Here is a 23,278-nt window from a genome sequence, read left to right on the forward strand (position 1 = left end):
TTGCATCTAAGGTCTGATCACAGTCTGCAAATGTGGTTGCAAAACTGAAAAAGAATGACAGTTTGCTTCCTCCGTTGACATACACATTGCAAATTATGATAGGATGATCCTTATGAAAAAAGGTTTCTTTCAAAGAGACTATTCTTCTCGTCCAGAGTCGGTGGATGTTTGAATAAATGGAGTATTACTAGAAGTACAATATTTAATGTTATCAGATTTTTAAGTAATATTTCCATTTTTCCGACAGGCAGTATCTTTGAGTTCAAGTGCTGAACATTTGCTGAGAGCTCTCTGTGTGTTTAAAAAAAAAAAAAAAAAACTGGCTTTTGGAGGACACAGTTTGTATCATAGTGTTGAACGTCCACTGAGCTGAGCCTTTTTAGTTCATCAGAATCTAAATAGTCTAGTTATAACCTCAACAAAAAAGGAGGTACATCATCTTTGATTTGGTCTTTAAGTTTTCTAACGTGCAAGTCTATGGATTCTGAAACCAAGACAAGCTCAAACAAAATCATCTTAATACACTCATTTTATTCTACTGACTCAACATTCAAGTAGCAAGACAGACTTATGTAAATGAAGGTAAGTGGTGTGACTCTTGGATTTGTCAGGTCAAAGTGGTAGTGGGCTGAGTCGGTGGCATACAAAGCAGTTCTTAAGGCTTTTTAGTAACAATGACTTCCTCCATTACATGTAAAGCTTTAAGACACGTAGTAAAAATTAAGTACTAAAGTGAAGCTTCTTTATGCAAGAGCACCAACTGTGCATACATTCGTTGTGGCAGTGAAGTTCATAACACCAAATAGGGCCAATCAAGGCATTTTTAACTAATCCGCTGTATTGAGCTATATTGATTAAAATAAGCCAATAAGAGTAATTTATTAATGCAATCCATGAAACAGATGTTCAGATGGCATAAATAAACCCACAATGGAATATAGTTCATTCAGGAAATTGGGGCAAAGGCTTCACTCAAGCAACAACACACTATTAAAAAGGGAGAGGGAAATTCCCTTGAGACAGTGAAAAGGCCAAAAAGATTACAGAGTGGGTTGATTTGTCATACTATGCTATTTAGAAACAGCTTGCAGCCCTTTTTTTCTTAATGCAATGAAGAGCCCTTCAATTGTCATTCATGTAGCCTACATTGGATTGATTTAATAACTTGAATGTACTTGAAGTATAGGAAATCAATATTAGCTATACAATAACAGTGTATCACAAGGTAATTAAAACATTATTGTAGTTGAGCACACACACTTTTTTCCTGTCACATAACATGTACATTGTGATTTAAGACCACATGGTGGTCATGTTGTTACATACATTTCTCAAAGGAGTAAACAATAAATACAAAAGGGATCTTCCAAATAGCCGTATATTTTTAACAACACTAGAAAAAAAGTGGCAAGAATTTTTTTAACTCATCCTTGTTCTTTAAAAGCATTTATTTCTGGCTTAAAGCTTTATTGGATATCCTCTTTATCCTTAATTTCTAGACTAGTTAAATTTAGCAGTTCACTTTAAGGCACATGAGGTCAGCGGTTCACTACTGGCCACACACATCACCGAGAAAAAGTTATATTTTGTCTGTTGAATTGTACATAATCTTAGCTAGTTAAGCTTTAAACTGCCAATGGGCTTTTCTCAATGCCCAAATAAGGTCTTTAGCTAATCTTAACTGACAAATTAAGAATCGGCTATGCAGACTGCGGCTCCAAATCTCCTCAATGAACTACATGTGAAATGAGAACAGTCTTTTTTTTTTTTTTTTTTAAGTGAGGCTCACATACTCTATCAGTCTCAGTGAAAACAAATTGCTTTGACCTTGAGGAAAGTGTCACCGCTCCCCGTATAAGGCTTCTCCCCGTCTGTGCCGCACGGTCCCGGTGCTGTGGTGGGAAGCATTAGACCTATCTCAGATTGCACAGACGCCTCTCGGGACTACCAGTTCGCTGCTGTGAGCTCAGAAGAGGAAGGCTATGAATAGCTGAAGTTGTCCCTGCCTTTTACCGGAACGGCCGAGGTTTCCGTTATATTAGTTTCCTAAACACAGCATGAAATTAGTTTGTTGTTGTTTTTGTTCAAACAATTGTGTGTGGTGGAAACAGTAAGAGAAGGTGACGCACGGCAAAAATGTGTTACTGATTAAACAGGACAACTGTAAGTGAGTTTTGATTCCTTTGTTGGCCAAGCGCTATAGTGTTTTTGTTCGATTATAGTCAAAAAAGACTTATGTTATAGGGTTTAAAACTTATTTTTATATTTAACCTTTCAATTAGCCATAAAGGCACTTTTAAATAGAAAGCAGACAATCCTTTACGAAGACTGTTTGGACTGGAGTAGTGGGATAGAATAGAGTGTAGACTTATAAAACTGATTTTCTGTTGATGCTTATAAAGTGGTTGGACACACAGAAGTATTCCAGGAACACTGGTAGTGAACAAAGAGTTGGCACATGGCCTTTAGTATTGCAGGACTAAGAATAGAGACCGATGAATGAAACTCATGCATGCAAGAGCGATGATGTGATGTGTGACAAAAATATGGAAGCTGGAGAGGGCAGGTGTGAATTTATTTCTCCTGAAGCAAACCGGTGACACAGGTGCTCCAGGAGATAAAAGAGATCCAACATTTTTTGAAGTTGTGCGATTATTTAATTATGGGACTCACAACTAATTCCTGTTTTAATTTTTTAATTCATCTTTTTAAATTAACATCTCAAACAGGCAATAATTAAAGCTGCTCTAACCAATATTTTATATCAACAATAAATCAAATAACTGTGTGATGTGAAAGGGGTCACTTAACATAAACAGAGTAGTAAGAAAAGTGTAATAAGAAAAATAAAAGTACAGAAATCAAGAAGGGAGGAGAAAACTACAAAAAAGCCTTAAAATAAAAAAAATATGTATAATATATTTGATTTAAAATGAAAGCTGTAAAGAAGGGACAATGAAGAAATGAAAAATGTATTTATATATAAAATGTACAAAATATCTGAAATAAAATGAAAATGAAATAAAAAGAGCTGTGCAGTTTTGACAGGAAGTAGTTTGGTGCAGAAATGTGCAACATTTTCAAAGGGATGTGTAAATGTTAAGAGTATGAAGTATAAAAAGAGCAAAACTTTTGCACTCCAGTAGGACGACAGGTGGGTAGGAGAATACCATAGGTAAACAATATAGAACAAAAACTCGCGCACACTGGCTTCTTCACTTGCATATAAATGTATTTTAGTCACGACGTTTCGGTAGATAGACCTTCATCAGGTTATTTTAATAAAAATAACCTTGCATATAAATGTATTTTAGTCACGACGTTTCGGTGCATAGACCTTCATCAGGTTATTTTATTAAAATAACCTGATGAAGGTCTATGCACCGAAACGTACATACAAACGAAAATACATTTATATGCAAGTGAAGAAGCCAGTGTGCGGGAGTTTTTGTTCTAAAGAGTATGAAGTATAAAAAAATATATATAGAGAGAGAGTTAAAGCCCCGGAGAAATGCTTAAATGTAATTCATATGGACAGAAGTGAAGACGATTTTAATGTTACGTGTAGTGGAGGTGTAGATGAACAGTTTCTGTGGCATCAGATTTTAGTCCCGATGGACTGCCTCCTGCCAGAGGGGAGTCATTCAAAAAGTTTGTGTCCGGGCTGGAAGCAATCGTCTTAGAGGGACGGCAGAACACAGCCAATCACCTTCTCAGCGGACAAACTTGTTTCCTACCACTGTAGACTAAAACTAAAAGCAAAAGTCAGTAAAACTTTGTTCATGTTTGGAGTTATTTGTTCAAACAGATTAAATCACTCACTCATCACTGCTAATTCACACTTTAACTCAAAGACAGTCGGAGATGCAATCTAATGATGGCTGTGATGTTAAGGGCCACAAGTAAGTCGTTGGAAATTTGCTGCAAATGTTTTATTTCAAAACGATTTATAAGGGTGTCCTGAGAAATATCGGCCTAGAAGGTCCATTAATGATCAGGATACAGAAGTGAGGCGCACATTTTTTTCACTGCAGAGTCTTTACAGTTGGCAGAACTCCTATTATCATGACCCATTAATCATGTGATTTATCCACCTTTAAGAAGCTGCCGGTAAATGCCCCGTTTTATTAAAGCTGGTTAAGAAAGCAATGTTTTTAAGGTTAAGAGAAAAGAGACACAGTTTTGACGGACGTTTAAGAAGACACTTGGGTTCAATTAGTTTCGAAAAGTGGTGCCAAAAGTAATATATTAAGTTTTCTTTAAAATGTTTCATGAGTGTTTGTCTGAGAAGACCAAACTTTATGTAACATCTGTCACCACCACTGTTTCCAGTTAAGGTTCCTTTGTAATTTAAGTGTGGTTTAATGGGTTTAAAGACTCTTCTTATTCGGTTGATTGAGTTTATATGTGTATGTTTTACTGACACTTGTTTATTGAATCATTGCTGTGTGATGGTGGTTGACATCTATTTCAAATCTTTCAGGTTCATGGAGTGCTAATGAGGAGATTCTGTGTTTGATGTTAGATTGTTAGATCCTGGGGCGGCCTTAGGTGTGACAATGATAAACCTTGTTGAGAATAAGGAAAAGAAAATTAGCGGACTGGGCTGAACACCCTCAAATGGCTGCAATAAATCTCAACAATATGACCTTAATAGAGCAGCCGGAGAGAGTAGAGAGATTATTGGCTGCTCGCAAAGCACATGGAAACACATATAGATCGACCAGCTGATGTATAGTGGCTCCTCTTAGATTTTCAGATAGCCTCAGGGAAGTGGGACATTGGTCGAGACGGAACAAACTAGGGGTGTTAGAAAATATTGATACTTTTCAGTATTGCGATATTATGCTTTGTGATACTGTATCGATTTTTTATCAAAAGCTAAAAATATATATAGTCTGTGTGTGTGTGTGTGTATTTCACTGTTTGTTTACATTTTTTATTTGCTTAATTTGTTTACTTTAGGAATCCTGCAAGCACTTTTATTTTCATACTGATATTAGAAGATTTTAATTTCGTTGCCCAGATTGCACAAAAAGTAAAGCTATGATGTTTAATGCTACAGGGACTGTCATAAATGCAAATGCAGAACCTACTTTTCTGATTTTATTTAAAAAGTTAACTTTTCCTTACTTAAACTTTATGCATACCGTGGCCTGTTCATCGTACTAGTAGTTTTCCTAAAATTAGATTTAAAAAAAAAAGCGCAAGACATCCCCTTGCTTACAGTTTCGCAATATATGCCAATGTATTGTATTGTAACTACTGTATCACCAAAAAAGATCGCATTGCCGGATTCTTATGCCTTCTCATAAGAAGTGGACGCAGTCATTGGTTTGTGGACTGCCGTTTTGAAGTCTCGAAATCGACATTTTGGCCTTCGCCATCTAGAATTATTGCAACCAGAGAACGAAAGTTATCTTATTTGGATCGCGGATGTTTGACGTAGAGACGCCATATAAAGCTCTGGTAGCGGTACAAACCAATATTAGTATTATTATTTCATACTGGCCTCCTGAATAACTGCGACATATTACTTATAAACTATTGACTAACTAAAACTACTGATTTTTGCCATTATAAATTCTTTGAGCCAAGAAATGTAATATTGAAAAAATGTCTTTCCAAGATTCCTACAAAGTCTGGAAACCATGTTTGTGGAAATCTTTGTCTCCAATTCAATGCAGAGGCTATTAATCAATGTTTCTATTTAGAGCTGGTGCCCTGTGATGTCTCAGAGGAAGAAAGTGAAACCTCCCTCCCTGAGCTGCTCCACAGAGGGATAACGTTTTATCCACATTCGTTTCACACTTTAAAGTACTTCACATTGTGACAACGCTTTCTCAGGAAAACAATAACTTATTTTCAACATAAAAGTGACATTAAAGTTTTGTCTATAAGCACTACGCCTCCTCTAAAACAGTCACTTATTATCTCTTTATTGGAATCGTTGCCACGCAACAGCCGAATAATACAACAACATTTTCCTCGGTGGATTTCTGTCACTACTCAGAGAGCATAAATCTTCTCAAAAACTGAGACAATCAATCTTTATTGTGAGAATGGCCTTCTGCCAGAAGGACTCTGGAAGGGACTAGAAATCCTAGTCAGTGCCAGCCAACTATTAAAAACAGTCTTGTGCATAACAAACAATGAAAGAGGGAACCCTAGATGCTGAAGCCATGAGACAGGGCTGTCTCAGAGCAAAGTCACACTCTCATTCACCCAGACACACAAACACACAAGCACTCAGACGCAATCTTGTTTGGCTTTTATTTGCTCCATTAGAAAAAGCTTTTTTCTTCTGTAAACCACAGGCAGTCTGAAGGCATCCATTTAAATGACTCTGCCAGCTAAAAGCAAGTCCGCCGTTGTCAAGGCAGCAAGACAGAAGTTAAATCACCCGGTTCCATTAAATAATCAATTACTGCCACTGCTCTCCCTGGCAGCACACTTCCTATACCTGGGAAATTGTTTCGGACGACCAAGGCGGATAAAACAAGAAAGCTGCATTTCACACGTTTGGCTTTCTGCAAATATGCTTTCAGACCCCATGTGTTTCTTGCATTGCGCACGGGTGATAACACATAAGAAGCATACAGCTGACTGCTCAGGAGACGTGGCCTCTGTCAGTTGGGTCACTGATGCATTGTTACCTTCGGTTGAGGTGGGCAGCCGGTGGCCAGGCGCTGCAGCTGTTCTGAAGTATGGCTGGAGAAGAGATCTGAGCAGCACGTCGTGCGGCCCAATCTCTTCATCAGAGAGGAGATGATGCTGCAGCCACAACCACACATCGACTTGCTCATTAGTAGCCCGGCTGCTCTGGGGTGGTAAGAAGACGTGTGGAGAAAAAAAAAAGGAGACGAGCTGCAAAGCCACAGCCGCTATACAGCCACTTCCTTGTCCTTGTTGAATCCCCCACCCCCCCTCAGTTGTCCTCAAAGCTGATGCTTTTTCTGTAATTACTCCACATGGTGCCGATCCACAGGTACTCCGTCGCCGAGAGCTATCCACTATCTATGTACAGTCATCATAATACAGACGCCGACGCTCACCTTAATCCATAGCAACCGCGCGAGTTGTGAAGTACAGTTTGTCGGTCCATTTCCCTCGTGATTGCTTTCCACTTACTCCACTCCCCTCTGCTGTACTTCTTTTTCTATCTCTGAACACCACGTGCCTCCTGCTGTAGCTCCCTCTCCCCATCCACAAAACACTGATCCTGCAAATAACACCCAGGATGCAATGTTTGCCACTACTCGCCTCTGTCCCCCACAATTTCCATTCTTGTCCTTCCACTGCCTTCGACTGCTGTGCAATGAGGATGCTATCACCGTCAATGCTGCTGCTGCTGCTGCTGCTGCTGCTGCTGCTGCTGCCACCACTGTACGGTCCCCCCCTCCATTGCATCTCCTCCCCCTTCACCCCCCACCAGCTCCAGCGGTAAACCACTCAGACTGAGCTCCTCCAACTTGCCGATTAAAAGTGCATCCCGTGACATCTGAGCTCCTGGCTGTTCCGTTAATTGAGGAAGCAGTGGACAGAATATTAGAAGAAATCCAAGCCGCTCTGCATGCACCAGAAGGACCGATAAGCATGATACAGCAAGAGACGCAGAGGGGGGGAGGGGGTAAGCGTTTTTAGGGACAATAACAGAGCGGACGGGATTATTATGGTAATAATCTGTCACTGCGGTCAATAGGCTGCTGTAGTAATTAAAGTAGTTAAATGACATTTCTAACAATATGACTGGTCAAGACTGGAAAATAAATACTGCACAGATCTTAGTGATTAGCTTTAATTAATTCTAAATAGACAGAGCTCAATACTATATGATACATGCAGACAGCATGTCTGGGATTAGTGCCAGTACAGTGCAAACATCTGCAATAAAAGTGCATCCTTTTTAATTCCCTTCTGAGTCAACATCTGGCCCAGTTTCAGTGAGACCGTATATTCACTGCTCATCTCCAGACAGATGATTAACCCTGACGCTCGGGGACGACACGAACATTGTTCAGCACAGTAGCTAATAGTTACCAGAGCCGATGAAGCTGTGAGGCCTTGGGAGGAGAGACAAAGCGTGGGAGGGGCGGTAATAACGGCAACGCAAAGATAGACAAAAAATGAGAAAGGGTTCTCCGTTAAAGGAACGACAGCAACTTGCTATTAATAGCCGAACAGATAATAACATTAAATGGCTAATTCAGATTTACTGCCTGCTATCTACACCGATACAAAGACAATGAAAAATGGTAAAGGATTTGCAGATAAGAGGTGGAACGATGGTAGATTTTTTTTTTTTTTTTTTTAAAGGCCCGATATGATCACGACAGTTTGGTGCAGGAAAAAGGCGATTAATCTGACGATGTAGGATTTTCTTTAGGAGGATTCTGTGCATTTTGTTGCCTCGCTTCATCAGTCTGGACAGCAACTGATTTCAAGTTGCCATGACAGATGTGAGGAGAGTCTTTTTCTATTATTTCTAATCAATTTGTGGATGTTTATTCAAGATGGAAAATCTTAGCTAATTAGATATCCTCTGGAAGTGTTGATCACAGAATCTAAAAATGTCCATCATGTCTTTGTATTAAGAGTTATGACTGCAATGTTTCATGCAAACTGCACCTCACAATTTGAAAAACCTCTGTCTTGTATGACAGTGAACTTTTTGGACTTTAAGTTTGGGAAATTTGACGGACACATTTCACTTCTTTCTGACATTTTATAGGCAATAATCAAAATGTAAATCGTTTAAAAAGGTTTCTGTGGTCATGGTTAATTTACCCCAAACAACCAATGAGCCGACTGTACGCAACTAGCTAGAAACCTATTCAGTGACCAGTGTGTGTGTGTGTGTGTGTGTGTGTGTGTGTGTGTGTGTGTGTGTGTGTGTGTGTGTGTGTGTGTGTTTGAGAGCTCAGAATCTAACTGATCTCCAGTTCTTTGTCATCTTTCAGCAGCATTGTCCTTTTCACCTCCCGCGACTGCAGAGACGCTGGTATTTGTTTCAACTTGTGAGATTATGTGTGAATGTTTAAATTTCCGTCAGTGGACAGACTTTGTCACCAACATTACGGTAAAATGCAAATTTACAGATGTATATTTGAGTTGAGACACGCTTCATCAAAGTTTGTCCTGCTAGCAGCAAATCTGGGTCTAGTGATGTCTACATAAGGTTTATGTGAAAATATGCTGCCTCTTGCATTGGCTTCATGCTTGAATACACCTTTAATACGTCAATTGAAGTGCTTTTCACAGATGGTACAAAAGGTATTATGGCCCTGGGCTGTCCTCCCTGTTGTTCAGTTCTCTTTGTGCTAGCTAGCGGGGTTAAATGACGCAGAGAGATCCACTCTGAAATCGACAGCCATTAGTCTCTTTTCATGAAGATATTGCAGAAATGACAAGAACTGTTATTGCCACATCCATTTATTTGGGTGACGTGCATCATGCTTTGGTGTGCAGACTGTCAATAGTGCACAGAGTCAAAAGGGTTGGTGACAGGTGATAATGAAGCACTTAAAGATGTTCTCCTTGCTCGCTCACTGGCACATCTAGGTGCTGTTGATGAGGGTGCTACTAAAGGTGACACCTCACTGTGAATCACTGCAACAGAGATTTCCGAGAACAACGGGTTGCCGTCTCCCAGGAACAAACAGCGCATCGGGAGAGAAATTGAACACATCAAACAGAGAGACCTCTCTATCTACAATCATCTAGAAAGAAAAGTTAACACCATCAAACTGGAACAAGGACAGAGGGTTTCATTAAGAAAATTCAAAGTATGCAGCAGCGAACATTAAGGCATCACAGTGACAAATTGTTGGGTCTTAAATCAGAACGCTCCAGAAGAAAAAAATAAGCGTTTGTGTTTTGTTCTTTTCTCGGCCCGGACTTAAAGACAGGAGAGGGTGAAAGTGTGCCTCGCTCATTATTTATAAATATTGCTTTTCCCGGTGTCAGCTCACCGCTTTGGTATTGATCCATAAAGAGGAGACTCGCTGCACCACAGCGGAGCATTTCGGGGGAAGACACAGTGACTCAAAGCTTACATGCAGCACAAATGGAGAGTATCAAATCCCAGTGGGGCCAGTCGACTGGCAGCGAACATGGCATGAATATCACTGTATTATTTGTCCTGTTAAAAAAGGCAGTATATAAATTCTACAATCTGCAGTGTGCCTATTGAAGTAATAATCAGCACTGCATTAACTGAACAAAAGATGTTCAGATCAATACTGTGCTCTATAACGATCTGTTTCTTTTACTCAAAGGGAAGAATCAGGCATTGGACGAAGCCAGTGATGAGTTTTAAATAAGTGCAGTATGCAAAGTAAATTTAATGCTTATACCTCTGTCATCTCCATGTAATGATTGTGTAGTCCTAAAACTGTTTATTGACTGGATTTAAAATAAACAAAAAATCCCACTATATGTATAAAGAGTCAAGAATGGATTGAAACTTTGCGATTCATTTTACCTACAGGCTGTCTTTAAAACTCTGTTAGTTTTTAAAAACTAAATTAAAAGGCCCTAAAATACGTTCGATAAAGTCTATGAGAAATGGATTCTTAACAGCTGATGTAAAACAAAACAGCAGCCTGAAGGCCTATGCAGCTTTTTGTACTTTAAATTTAACTTGAACCGTAAAAACAAGTCAACCGATCCCCTGGATGATGATCACAACTGTAGTCATCTCACCACAAACAGTCCCAGTGTGGTTTAAAACAAAACGCTGTGTCACTGCAGTCTCGTCTTCTATTGTCGTCTGAAATGTGGCATCATCAAACCGCATGCTGAACACATCGCAAACAATTTATCTTCACGTGCATAACCTTAGAATAGCCTTTATTAATGCAGTCAACAAAGAATATTTTCTAAATCTGGTCTTTATTGTCTTCTGCTGTTGTTTTTACAAACTAAAAAAAAAAAGGAGCTTTCACATATGATTTTATGTTAAGGCTAGTGATGAACTATGAAATTTATTCATAGCTTTTACATGTAAACTTCTTGTCAGGAAATGTTTCAAAAAAAAAAAAAAAAAAAAAAAAAGAATCATCCAAACGTGTATGCTGGTTTTATGTTCACATTTTCAGTGCATGAAATACTGAAGCACTACCACAATACATAATTCTATTCCCAAAACTTGCACGACTCATACGCATGCACTTCATCCTTAATTATGCCATTGTGAAGCCTCTTTTTATTATCCTTCATTACTGATATTAACATTTAACGGCTTTCCAACCATAAAAATGAACTGTTGAGACATTTCCTAGGCTGCACATAAAAATCTGGATGAACCAATTCCACTTTTTCCTTTCTCCTGATAATCTGCCAACTAAATCCTTGTTATGGATTGATAATGATGATCAGATACCAGTGCTCTTTTTTAACAAGGTATACAGCTAAAGACACTGTACACCTAGCAGGTCACAAAAACATACTTTGACCTCTACTGGTGATCTCTTATTTGAATTGCCTTGTGTTTCGCAAAGTCAGATTTGATATTTGTTTTTCTTGGCAAGTTAGTAGATTCATGTATATGTTGAAAGTCTGTGCAAAGAAAATAAAAGAGACAAAGAGAAAACAATATGCATTCTTAAACATTCATAATATATCATGTTCATATTGCCAATCCCTAAAAACTAAACTTTTACAAATGTGTCCAAAATCATATTGTTTCTTAATATTATAGTCATGATGTCCATGCAAAGCACACATTTAAAAAGCCAACTATTTCCCTCTTTTTTACAAAACTAGATACGATTTATCCGCCTCTATATCCTGGATTAAACGTTTTAAAGTCATGATCCTCCTCGTTGTTGTTTAAAGCCAATTGTGCTGCGACTGCCGTCTCTTGAGTAAATCTACAGCTCGCCCTCCGTGTAGAGAACTGATGAAGCCACGAGTGAGACATTAAGGTAGACAGTTGTAAGTAACGACTGTCTGATGTTTATAGAGTCTATAAAACTACACAAACAAAACAGAACCATTAATGCAAGCAGAACTTCACAGAGGTGAATTATTAACCCAAGATGATCTAATCTTTAGTGTTTAAATATCAGCGCAACTCGTTTTGAGCAGTAAGATTTGTAGACAAATTACTTCAGTGGTTATTAATCAAGTGGAAAATGGTGCCATTAATCTTTTCAAACCAATTAGTGGTTGATACATTTAAGTGGGCTTGCAAATTACGTCCTCAATTATCATGAAGCTCCCAAATTTTGACACATTGAAAGGAAACGCTCTGATAAAGATGGATAGTGAAGCAGTTTCTGCTAAAAGGACGAGTAATTAAATATCAAAACTGCACAAATCTGTGTGTCACTTTAAACAAACAGATCCTCAACATTATGACAAGATATGTTGTTTGCAGACAGACCGTTTCCTCTGAGTAGGCTGCACTCTAGTGGAGGAAAGGCAGATTGTGGATCATTTCTCACCACTTGACCATTAAAAGCATCAGAATGAATTTACTCGCATAATTATTTTATCTACAAGGTTGATTATCAAAGGTTGAATCTAGGAAACGCTGAGGTTTTATCCATCACTGCCAATGCAATTAAATAAAGTAATAATAAGAATACATACATAATAGGTCTGTGCGATAATTCAATTTCAATTTATCATCTTTCAATGGAATCATATCAGGATGAAGTCATACATTTATAATAAGCACATACTAACTCAAATTCCTCAGAAAATATGATGTCACTTGAAGATTGTGTTTCTTTTACATCATGCTTTATATTATTACTCAGTTCGTCAGATTAATAAACAGTGTACATATGGAAATATTTTTATTTGTTTTTTTTCACTATAGTTTCACTTGAAACTGTTCATTTTGCACTAAATATCTTAAAGAAATTAGAAAATACTCAGTACTTTTCGTTTGTTAAGTATGTAATTCACACAGGAGTATACAACAAAAGGCTTTACCATGTTGTTATTTCATAGAAACTATTTATCTATTACCTGAAAATATGCTATACCGTAAGATATATTGGTATCGTAAAATTAAATGACATATATTGTGATAGTTAATTTAGGATAAATTGGGCAGTGCTAAAAACACACTGTAACATCAGAAAATGAAACAAAAATAAATAAATTTGACCATCAGAAATCGTTTCTGGGCACCGCGCCAATGTCAAAAAAAAGGGAGGTCCTGTAAAGTCACAATTTCCTGTCTCCCTAACACAGGGACGAAGCAGGATTTCCCGTTTCCAACAGGATCTCTAAAGCATGAATGAAAGTGTTAACCCCACCACTCAAAGGATGACACAGATCCTCACATCAACGCCCACTGACACATTTACAATAAAACACAAAGCAGCATCAAAGCATAACGATAAAAAACAGATATTATAAACCACCTGCCTGTATTACCTAATGCAGCAGTGAGCTAACATCTTCAACCACTAAAAACCATCATGGGGGGGGAAAAAATGATGCTGCAAGCTGGAAGTGAAAGCTGTAACTTACTACTCATCTTCTGTATCCATCATTACATCACAAACACATACATATCATATTATAAAATACTGACCCCATTCGGCTCACATTGAGAATAACTGTCCTTGTTTAAGGTTTACAATTAAGTATGTTTACAGAAGATATGCATGGCACCTCATTTACTTTTTATCTGTAACATACTGTTATCAGTGATGTCTTTTTAGGACTTGTGGTTATGTGCATTGTAGATGAAGTTATTCACTAGCAAAATATGTCCAAAGGTATGAATAAAATGATAGAATCACTGTAGTTAAAGTTGTTTAAACTCTCCAGACTTCTGAAATGTGCCTCCGAAGCGTTTTTTTTTTTTTTACTGTCTTCAGCAGATATACTCCTTTATCAAATGTGTGTACGCTCCTCTCTGGAGCAGGCAAAAGGCTGTTCTGAATTATTTACGGAGAATGAGGGGGTGAGAGGTGTGGGACTGATTAGGGAGCGACACAGAGGATGGCTAAATCTCAGTCCTTTTACTGTCTGCTTAGGAGGCAGTTTCACATTCAAATTTTTAAAAAAGACCTTTCATTGAAATTACAGCAGTGCCCTTTTTCCTACAGGGGGTTTTCCACATTTCTCCTATTCCTTCATGTTCAATCTGAAAAGAAAAATCTCAGGAAGCGAATATAACAGCATGTTTAAGTCAATGAACAAATATCAAAGTGATTTGGTTTCAGGATGAAATTCTTTGTTTTACTCAAAGAGTATTTCGCAAAAAATGTAATAAATAAAAAGTCACTTAAAAGACGTATTTGTCATTTATTTTTGCACCTTTTGCAAAAGATTGACAGATTCATCATTTTCTTTAGCACAAGTGGAGGACGCTGGGATTCACATGGGAAACTGCACATTCAATCCCAAAACCATCATGCTGAATTATTCAAAAACCCCATATCAAATGTCCTTTATCCGGTCCCTGAGACCAGTGGCAACAGTTTTAGGGGAAGACAATGTTAACATTTTGACATTTGAGTGCCAGTCCACACTTTAAAAATGCAGCAGGGAGTCAAGCAAGGCCCTGCTATGTGCTATCGCTTTACCTCTAATTCACAGGCGCTTGCAGAGGATGAATAATTCACGCCTTGCACCACTCATGGCTTAAAAAAAAAAAAAAAAAAAAGAATCCTCCTTACAGCAATGAGAAATGAATACACCATAAAACACATGAACTGTTTGCCTTTGAGCCCATAACCACACATGCAAAGACCTCAAAATACACAATGAAAATGTGAAAAGGTGCCATATATCAGATTGGAAGCATTTATGTTGCGGCTCAACGTACCAACGGCTGTGCTAGGAGCTAACTGTGCTAGGAGCTAACTGTGCTAGGAGCTAACTGTGCTAACTGTGCTAGGAGCTAACTGTGCTAGGAGCTAACTGTGCCAGGAGCTAACTGTGCGGTAAAAATAAGTTTTTTTTAATAAAATGCTGAAAAAACATGCTTGATAACAAAATAGTCGCTAGCTGCAGCTCTAAAAAAAAGACATAATTCATAATTGGACAGTTTTGCAAATATTCAAGGTTTCTTCAAATTCAAAATGATCCCTATCAATGTCTAAACAAACAGTATCGAATTACAAACAAGTACCTTTTCACCTTCTACAAACCCTTCCACAAATTACACACGCATACACACACACGCATACACACACACACACACACACACACACACAGGAGGCCTCTGAGAAAATTCACCTCCTGTTTGCTCATAACAACTACAACAACTTCCACTGTGTCTCGTGCTCAAGTGTGAAAGGTCTGCATCCTGCCTGAGATGCTGACAATGAAACCCAGGGTGGGGCCTTCCGTACAGCCACTACAGCAATCATGTTCATGTCCTCCTTGATCTCTGTAGCACCTTGTTTTTCTATTTCATTAGATAACACACGGGTAACACCTCCTCGAAAAGAGAGCTACTGTTGACTATGCACTCTGATGTGAACCATGTCAGATATCTTTAACTTTCTTCCAGGAAATAAAACACCAGTATCGAAAACAACAACAAAAGGCTAAGGACTATAAAGTAAAGGCAGTGAATAAAAACACTGAGATTGATATTTCCAGGATGTAGGATGTTGCATGTAGAGCTGAAACAATAAATCTGCAACTAACTGGATAATCAAGTTGCTTGTTTCTGTTTTATATCAATGCAAACTGCATATCTTCAGGTTTTAGACTGCTGGTCAAACAAAACAAGAATTTGGAGAAAGCAAATTGGGCTCTAAGGACTTTATTTTACATTCAGCAGACTATAAATAAATCTGCAGATTAATTGATAATGAAAAACCGTAGCAGTCAGTCACAGTAAGCCTGTGACTATACGTCTGTATGAAGCTCCAAAATCAAAGCATGTTTTCTGCTGTGCCCCCATCATGTAAAACAAACTGCCTTTGAACTACTACAACTTGTAGATGTGCATTGTGGATTACTGACAAATATAAACTGTCATGTTTTACTTCAGAGTCAAGAAGAAAAATAAGTCATGATCACAAGCTTACTTCTGTTACGACATGAAGAAACAAGACTGAACATCACCCAACATGATATTTATACTGATGTAAAACACTCTGTAGTCCCTTCTTGTGTTTCAATTTAAATCGTGCAGTCATAATTTTAATTGTACATTTTTTTATCTTAAATGTTCATCTTATCATATAGTTTCGCTCCCTTTATGTAACCAGCGTTATATATCAGTTGAGAATGTATTTATGGTGGCTGAAGCCACAGTGGAGTGGGAATAAGATGCACTTGATAACAGACCCTACATGGTAAACGTGTTGCTAGGAAACAACTGGGTTCAAGCTTACATCCCATCAGCTGTTGTAAACACCTTACGACACACACTTTTACTCACATTATCTTGAGCCTGTTAATGTTTGTCAATGTGTGAAACTGTTAAATTGTCTGTACAAACCTCATGATTGCCTTTTTAATTAAAGTGTTAAATCCTTGTTTGCTTTGTTCACTGTTTACCTTCCAGGTTTTATTTTCAGACAACAGCAATGTGAATAAAATGCTGTTCAGGGACGGAGAGAGATACAGTCTGAAGAAAAACAATATGATTGCATGAGCCTGTTAGATATTTATATCTTTGTATTTTGATCCCAAAGGCCAAACAAAGCCTCAGATACACTGCGATACACCAAGGCACCCTTTATATGGCTTCTTTGTCATCCACAAACACTACACGTGTACTCTGACCCACTCAAAACAACCACAAAACTCTCCATTCCTGTGTGTAAACCAATGCCATAAGCACTAGTTACATATGCACACACATACACACACACAAACAAACTTCCTGACCCCTGAGAAGTTCACACAGTTGCAGTGTTTACTTACAGTTCTCTCTGTCTGTCTTTGTTCAGGCCACAATTGGTCTTCTCCGCTCCAGGTCCGACTCTAAGAGATTATTCTTTTCTGTGGACAAAGAGGAGGAAAAAAAGAGCCGTCAGTGCTGCAATCTCAGAGGTCATCGAAGAGTTAACAGGCCGCGGGGCCGTCTGGAATACGAGAGGAGAAAAAAAGCAAGAGGGCCAGAGTAGTGAGATAAGGATGCTGGCATTTCACAGTTTATGTCTCCAAAACCCAGACAGAACATGCCAAAAACCTCAAAATTTAACAACCTGGCACAACATACAACACCTGCATTAGTGTTTAACAGTGAGTCACCACCACAGATGCGTCAGTTCTTCCTCCGTCTCGTCTGAGGGAAGTGGACAGAGGGGGAAGCGGCTGACAAACCAGTGCAGAGCTAACAGCGTTAACGTGATGGAGCCTCTTTGCAAATCAAACTGGAATTTGAATCCTCCTCATTCCTGGTGTAAAGGAATAAGGCATGTCCTGGTCAGGCTGTTTCTATCCCAATCCGATACTTTTATACAACTTAATGTTGATTAAAGATGTATCCGACACACTGAAATAACAGCCGAACATTGCTAATAACTCTGACACGCCTTGTTTTTCACTTCCTCATCGTGATTCAAATCTATAATGTTTCTAAGTTTAAATTATTGACACGCTATGAATAAAAGGTTTAACTGTTACAAGAGGACTCTTTAAAAAGGGACGTGAAGCGATTTGTAAGAGAGAAGACGTATCACTGTTGGAAAAACGCATAATATGAACATCATGTTTTATCAATAATGTTCAGTTTCAGTAGTTCAATTTTAAAGTCAAGATTAAAATATAAACGCCTTTTTAAACCCTTTAAGATGACATCTCCTGTAATATTATACACGTAAACAATATATGCAGAAAAACACAACAAACAAATCAATTTCTTTGTATTTTGATATAAAAAACCCCAATAATCTTTTCTCCCTTTAAGAATATATATATATGAAGTATCCTTACAGAAGCCAGTACCAACCATTTCAACCAATAAAATCATGACAACCATCCATCAATCAATCTGAAACTTTAAGTGACAACATAGGTGTGTGAGGAGCCAAAGTCCTCTGTAGCTCCGTGTCACACTATTATACGCCGGCCCACTTTTTAACGGTCCAATCAAATGCGAAAGATTTTATTTACATCCCCCTGGTAACTGTATGCTGCTCAAATATTCAATTTCACCTGGGGAATAACCACAATACATAAACTAATGGCGCTCCGACTTTCCTTTCAAAAAGGGACTTTAAGCTAGAAACACCTGTCACCTCTGGATAAGATCTGTTACTGTACATGAATGAGTTGGTCCATACTAGTAGAGCTACCACAAACCCCATCCTGATTGTTATCATTCTAATCCAATCCATATGTTCAACTCAAATCAACACAGCACAAATCATCCAATAGGGAATAGTTTATTTCTGTACCCTAGAGTATAATTTGCTGAACAGGTCAAACACAGACAAAAGGGTGTTCTAACATGAGTAATGGAGCTATTACCACCTGCATAGAAACATAATTAGACCCACTAGACTCACAAGCAGCGCCGAGGAGCTGGCTCGTGTGGAGAGAATAGGATTTTCTAAATTGACGTAAACTAAACTGGATATGAACTTCGAGTTCTGGGAAATGAACAGATGTTCAGACATTCAGCTGTTTGACATTTGATAACCGTGAGACAGAAAGATTGGTCGACAGAATGAAAAGTCTCACAATATCGGCCTTTATTTGCACAGAAGTGTCGAAGTTCAAGTAAAAAAAAAAAATAATGCACAAAACTGAAGATTTGAGGGTTTAACAGTGCGAAGTGCAAAATCTGCTTCTGGGGTCATAGAAAATATTTTTTTAAGATGAACAAGACAATGTCAACTCAACCAAAAGAGTAGAGTACTAAGTATACAAGTATTGATATACAGTAGGGTGCCATACTAGTCGCTATAACCTTTTCTTAATATGGAAAAAAGGGTCTTGTGCTCTCGTTTCACCCAGTCTACAAACTGTTAGCAAACTCCGTGTTCAGATAAAAAAGCCAACTTTTAACTCCTATACTAAAAAGAGATAAACCAGAGCTTTCTAGGAAAAGTTCTGAATGTTTCCCAGAGGCCTTTGAGTGAGTTTAACACACAGGTTATAGACGCCTGCAACTTCCAAAGTCTGGATCAACTGTGTCTGGATGTGCCAAATAAAAACAGGTCTACATGGAGGAATGCAGTGGCCATGTTTCCTGTCCTTGGTTCAGTTTGAGTAACTCGGGTAAAAAAAATAAATAAAAAAAAAATATGACAGAAGCACTGATTTATGAAACGGTCTTAGGATAAAGTCATTGCTCTCATCCAGGATTTGTTGTGGAAAACAATAAAAGTTGTAAGTATCTCAACTCGTAAATGCACTTTTGCTTAGAGGACACAGAAGTGATTTTAAACCTAATGGACATCATTTCCCGTTCATTCTTTTACATAACTAAAATACATAACGTTGTTATTATTACATAATAAATTAGTAAAGAGCGTAGCAAACTAACAACAAAAGTTACATAACAGATTTAACTTGGAGATGCAACAAAATACTGTGAAATACTAAAGTCAGACATGCATAAAAGCACTCGTACTGCTTTAGGGCTCTTCAGAATAGCTGTTCAATTTCTTTTGGCGGAATATTATGTATATTTGATTGAAAAAAAATATGTAATTTGAGACGTTAACACAATAATAAATAAATAAGGGCCTGTAGTTCTTAGTTGTTTTGACTTCAAAGATATATTTTGAAAGGTGTGGAATAAAAGACAAAAAGAGATCATAGCTCCAGGATGTTAACATTATTTCTGAAATGCATAACTAATATCTGAATGTTGAATATTTTGAGGTGACTAATCTTATTTTAGATGCAATCGTTTCGCCTGTAATCCTAATCAGGGTCTGAAATAAACTTTTCTCACTGTCTGTGGCAGGAAACTGTCTCAGAGGTAGACCTCTAATCAGCAGATCGGGGGTTCGATGTAGTCTGCATGTCGAAGTGCTCTTGAGTAAGATAATGAACACCCAATTGCTCCTGAAGGATGTGCCATCGGTGTGTGAGTGAGTTTAGATCCTGGTGAGCAGGTGGCACCTTGTATGGCAGCCTCTATGAATGTGTGAATGTTCATATGAAGTGCACAGCGCTATGAGTGGTCTGAAGACTAGAAAGGTGATATACAAATGCAAGTCCATTTAACATGTATCCTTCTTTAACTGCCACTTTTGAAATCAATGCACTGAATGAAGGAAAAACATATATTAGACATTTTATTGATTTACGCAACAAACATTACAGGTTAATTCCAGTGTTGGAATTACACCAGCTTCCGATTTAGCACTATTTTCCAAGGGTGGGAGGGTACTGTTAACATGCCACAACATGAATATGCCTGCCTACGTGTAAAAATATAAAATCAATACATTTCGGTTCATACAGAGAATATGTTGCTGTTGCAATGTTTTGTTTTGGTTTTCGCTCTGCGTGGTTGGAAAGCTCTCAGCGTATTCAAACTCACTCTCTCAACACAACAGTCACTCACTGCACACTGAGCTATTCCTTCACACAAAATTGACAAATGAAGCAGGTAGTGAAGTTAATAGAATAATGAGTTGGCTTCTTGTCTTTCTGTTGGGTATTTACTCTGTCCGCCAAAGAGGCAAAAGCCAGCGACTTTACCCTCCAATGACAACAATTTACCTGCATTTGGCAAGTGTCAGGGGCTAATCTCGAGAGGTGTTAGGAGAAAGTCTTTAATTCCTGTTGCAGGTGTGAACTTCGAGCCCCACCTGGTTGACAAGTTCTCACTCGGCAGTGCTGAGAGTCTCTTACAGATAAATAATAAAACAGGCCTCATCTAGTCACATTTGATCACAGTTTAAGACGTGACTCATTCTGGATTTCTTTTTCAGCATTTTAGTTCCAAGCTCTGTGGTCCGCATGAGAGCTTTGTTCAGGAGATTTTCCTTGGTGAATGAAAACCACAGTTTCAAACTGAGGATGCAGAGGACTGGAAATATTCTAAGCAGGGATAATGTATTCGAGGGGGAAATGAAAAGCTCAATAGCCACAGGTGAATCTTAAAATTATCAGCTCACTTAGGTTACAGCTCAGTATAAACTTTGCTCACAAAGCAATTAATGACAAGCTTCCAATATGCTGAGGTAAGTCCAGCTCTGCTAAAGTGAGGGAACTGTCTGGAGCAGCTGCTAACTTGCCGTCAGCACAGAGAGAATGAGAGAGACACTTCATAAATCACTGCTGGAATGCAGCCTCATTTCCTCTGCGACTCCACCTTCTCAACAGCTTCTGCCTCCAATTCCAGGAGCCTTTTTACACCAAGCGACTGAGACCTGACCATAAAGATCATGACACACAATTTGCAGCTGTGTCTCAGCAGTTTTAGATAAAAGACTTCCCTGCAGCAAACTATCTCACATTACCGTCATGCATAGAAGGCGTTACAAAGTAAAATAGACACTAATGAAAGGAGGCAGAATTAATGAAAGAGTAACCTCATACTTGTCGGGGTCGGAAAAAGAAAGAAAAACCACTGCAAGTTTTTAGAGACATTGTTTTTAAACTTGTAATGGAAACTAAAAAGGGTGAGAGGCAGGCTCAGTTGAGATTTTTAAACTTAAAAAAATGCTTTTTCTTTTTTTGTACAGCTCTGTTACTGCTCTAAGAAAGATTCACAAGAATTTTCAACAGACAAGGTAAGTATTTTCCTTAAATCTTTTTCTTGTTTTTTTAAAAATCACAAAATTAGATTTTTTCATATTTTGTCACATGCCTAATTTGCATCACATCAACACTCAGGGTACAGATGTGATGAAGCCTAAAGTTCAAACAATTAGAGATAAAAGAAATTATCCAAATAAAGTCTGCAGCACATTGAAATTAATGCAAAGTTTCCTTCAAATGATACTGCAGTGGTGGTTAGTTCAATGACAAGTAACTAGCACATAAATATCACATTTAGCAAGATAAATGTCAAGTCTAAAAAAAAAAAAAAACATGATCCAGATTTTATATCCTATAATTTAAAGGATGAATGATACAGTTGCATGCTATTGACCTGACATACAACAACTTGTGTCTTCTGCCAGAGAATAAACATAACACACGTCTACATAAGTAATCTTTTGTTCAGCGTGTGATATAATCTTTTCCTTTTCCTGTTATACAAAAACTAGTCCAACAGTTTAGTGGAGCTTATTATCAGAGGACAGTTTACTTTACATACTCACTTCCATTCTCATTTTCTCTGCATTACATTAGGTGGTACTTTATATTAATCATATTTAGTACGATTATCTGACTGCTGATGACTTGGAAGACGCGCTTGTAAATGAATCTTTTTGCACTTGAGACAGTCGGTGCCACAGAAATCCATATGCAGACAAAGGTGTTCTTAGAGAACAGATTAAGGGGTGTTTCATCCCGGAGGAAATCATGAGGAACCTGAGCAGCAGCGTGCTGCTACCATGGAAACGCAGATAAGCCAACAGATGCCTTGACTTTGACAATAACCAAAATACTTTAGTGCTCGAATCACAGAGCAGCCATCCAATTTGTCCATCCTTTATACATTTTCCCGCTCAGTTCCACCATTGTGAATGGGCTGAAATGGGATATTACCATTTTTATCACAGCCCTGATATAAGTAAAATGTTATAATTTAGTGTTTAAAGACCTTGGCCCAAACAAAATCAAAGAGGAAAAAGTAATTGCTCTTCAAACATTCAAACACAAGGTCATGAATAAAAACTGAATTACTCCGAAGCAAACAATTCACACCGCTAGCTGTCTGGAATATTTCATCTTGATAATAGCTATGTGATCATTTACAGAGGCATGCAGAGGGTGAGACCAGATGTAATCAATCACTGATCCAAGTAAAATACATCACTGTTTTTAAACAAGCAACGAATACAGCAGATGAATAGTTCAATATATTTTAGAAAAGCAATCGCAAAAAGTGGCGGCTAAACAAAAAGTACGGCCACACAGTGAGACATGAATCAGTGCCAAATATCCTGATGAATATAGATAATTATTCAAAGTGTTCAAAACTGCATTTTAAAAAGTTAAAACATCTGGGTGTCCTATTAAACAAAACATGCATTTATGGATGTCATTCTCACAGAAAAGAAATATAGGACTCCTATGCAATACCCCGTAATACTCCTACTAAAAAAAAAACGTATCCCTTCTCTCATAAAGTAATACGAGTATACACAAACGCAGCAAGGCCAGGATGCAAGTCAAGTGTACATTTAAGTGTTAGGCTTGACAGATCAAGACCCAGAGAGCTACTAGACAAAACAAAAAGCGCTTGAAACAGCAGCAAAGAAAC

The 23,278-nt window shown here is 38.1% G+C and overlaps 1 protein-coding gene across 1 annotated transcript in view; it reads right to left on the reverse strand.

The window, feature by feature from the left end:
• fbxw7 (F-box and WD repeat domain containing 7) overlaps positions 1-23,278 on the reverse strand; it is a 114,118-nt gene that overhangs the window by 79,103 nt on the left and 11,737 nt on the right. Inside the window, exon 3 of the mRNA XM_054604657.1 lies at positions 16,858-16,935. The gene's annotated coding sequence lies outside the window, so the exon portion shown is untranslated. The remainder of the gene's footprint in view (positions 1-16,857; positions 16,936-23,278) is intronic.

The sequence above is a fragment of the Anoplopoma fimbria genome, chromosome 9, assembly GCF_027596085.1.
Source record: "Anoplopoma fimbria isolate UVic2021 breed Golden Eagle Sablefish chromosome 9, Afim_UVic_2022, whole genome shotgun sequence".
Taxonomy (NCBI): Eukaryota; Metazoa; Chordata; class Actinopteri; order Perciformes; family Anoplopomatidae; genus Anoplopoma; species Anoplopoma fimbria.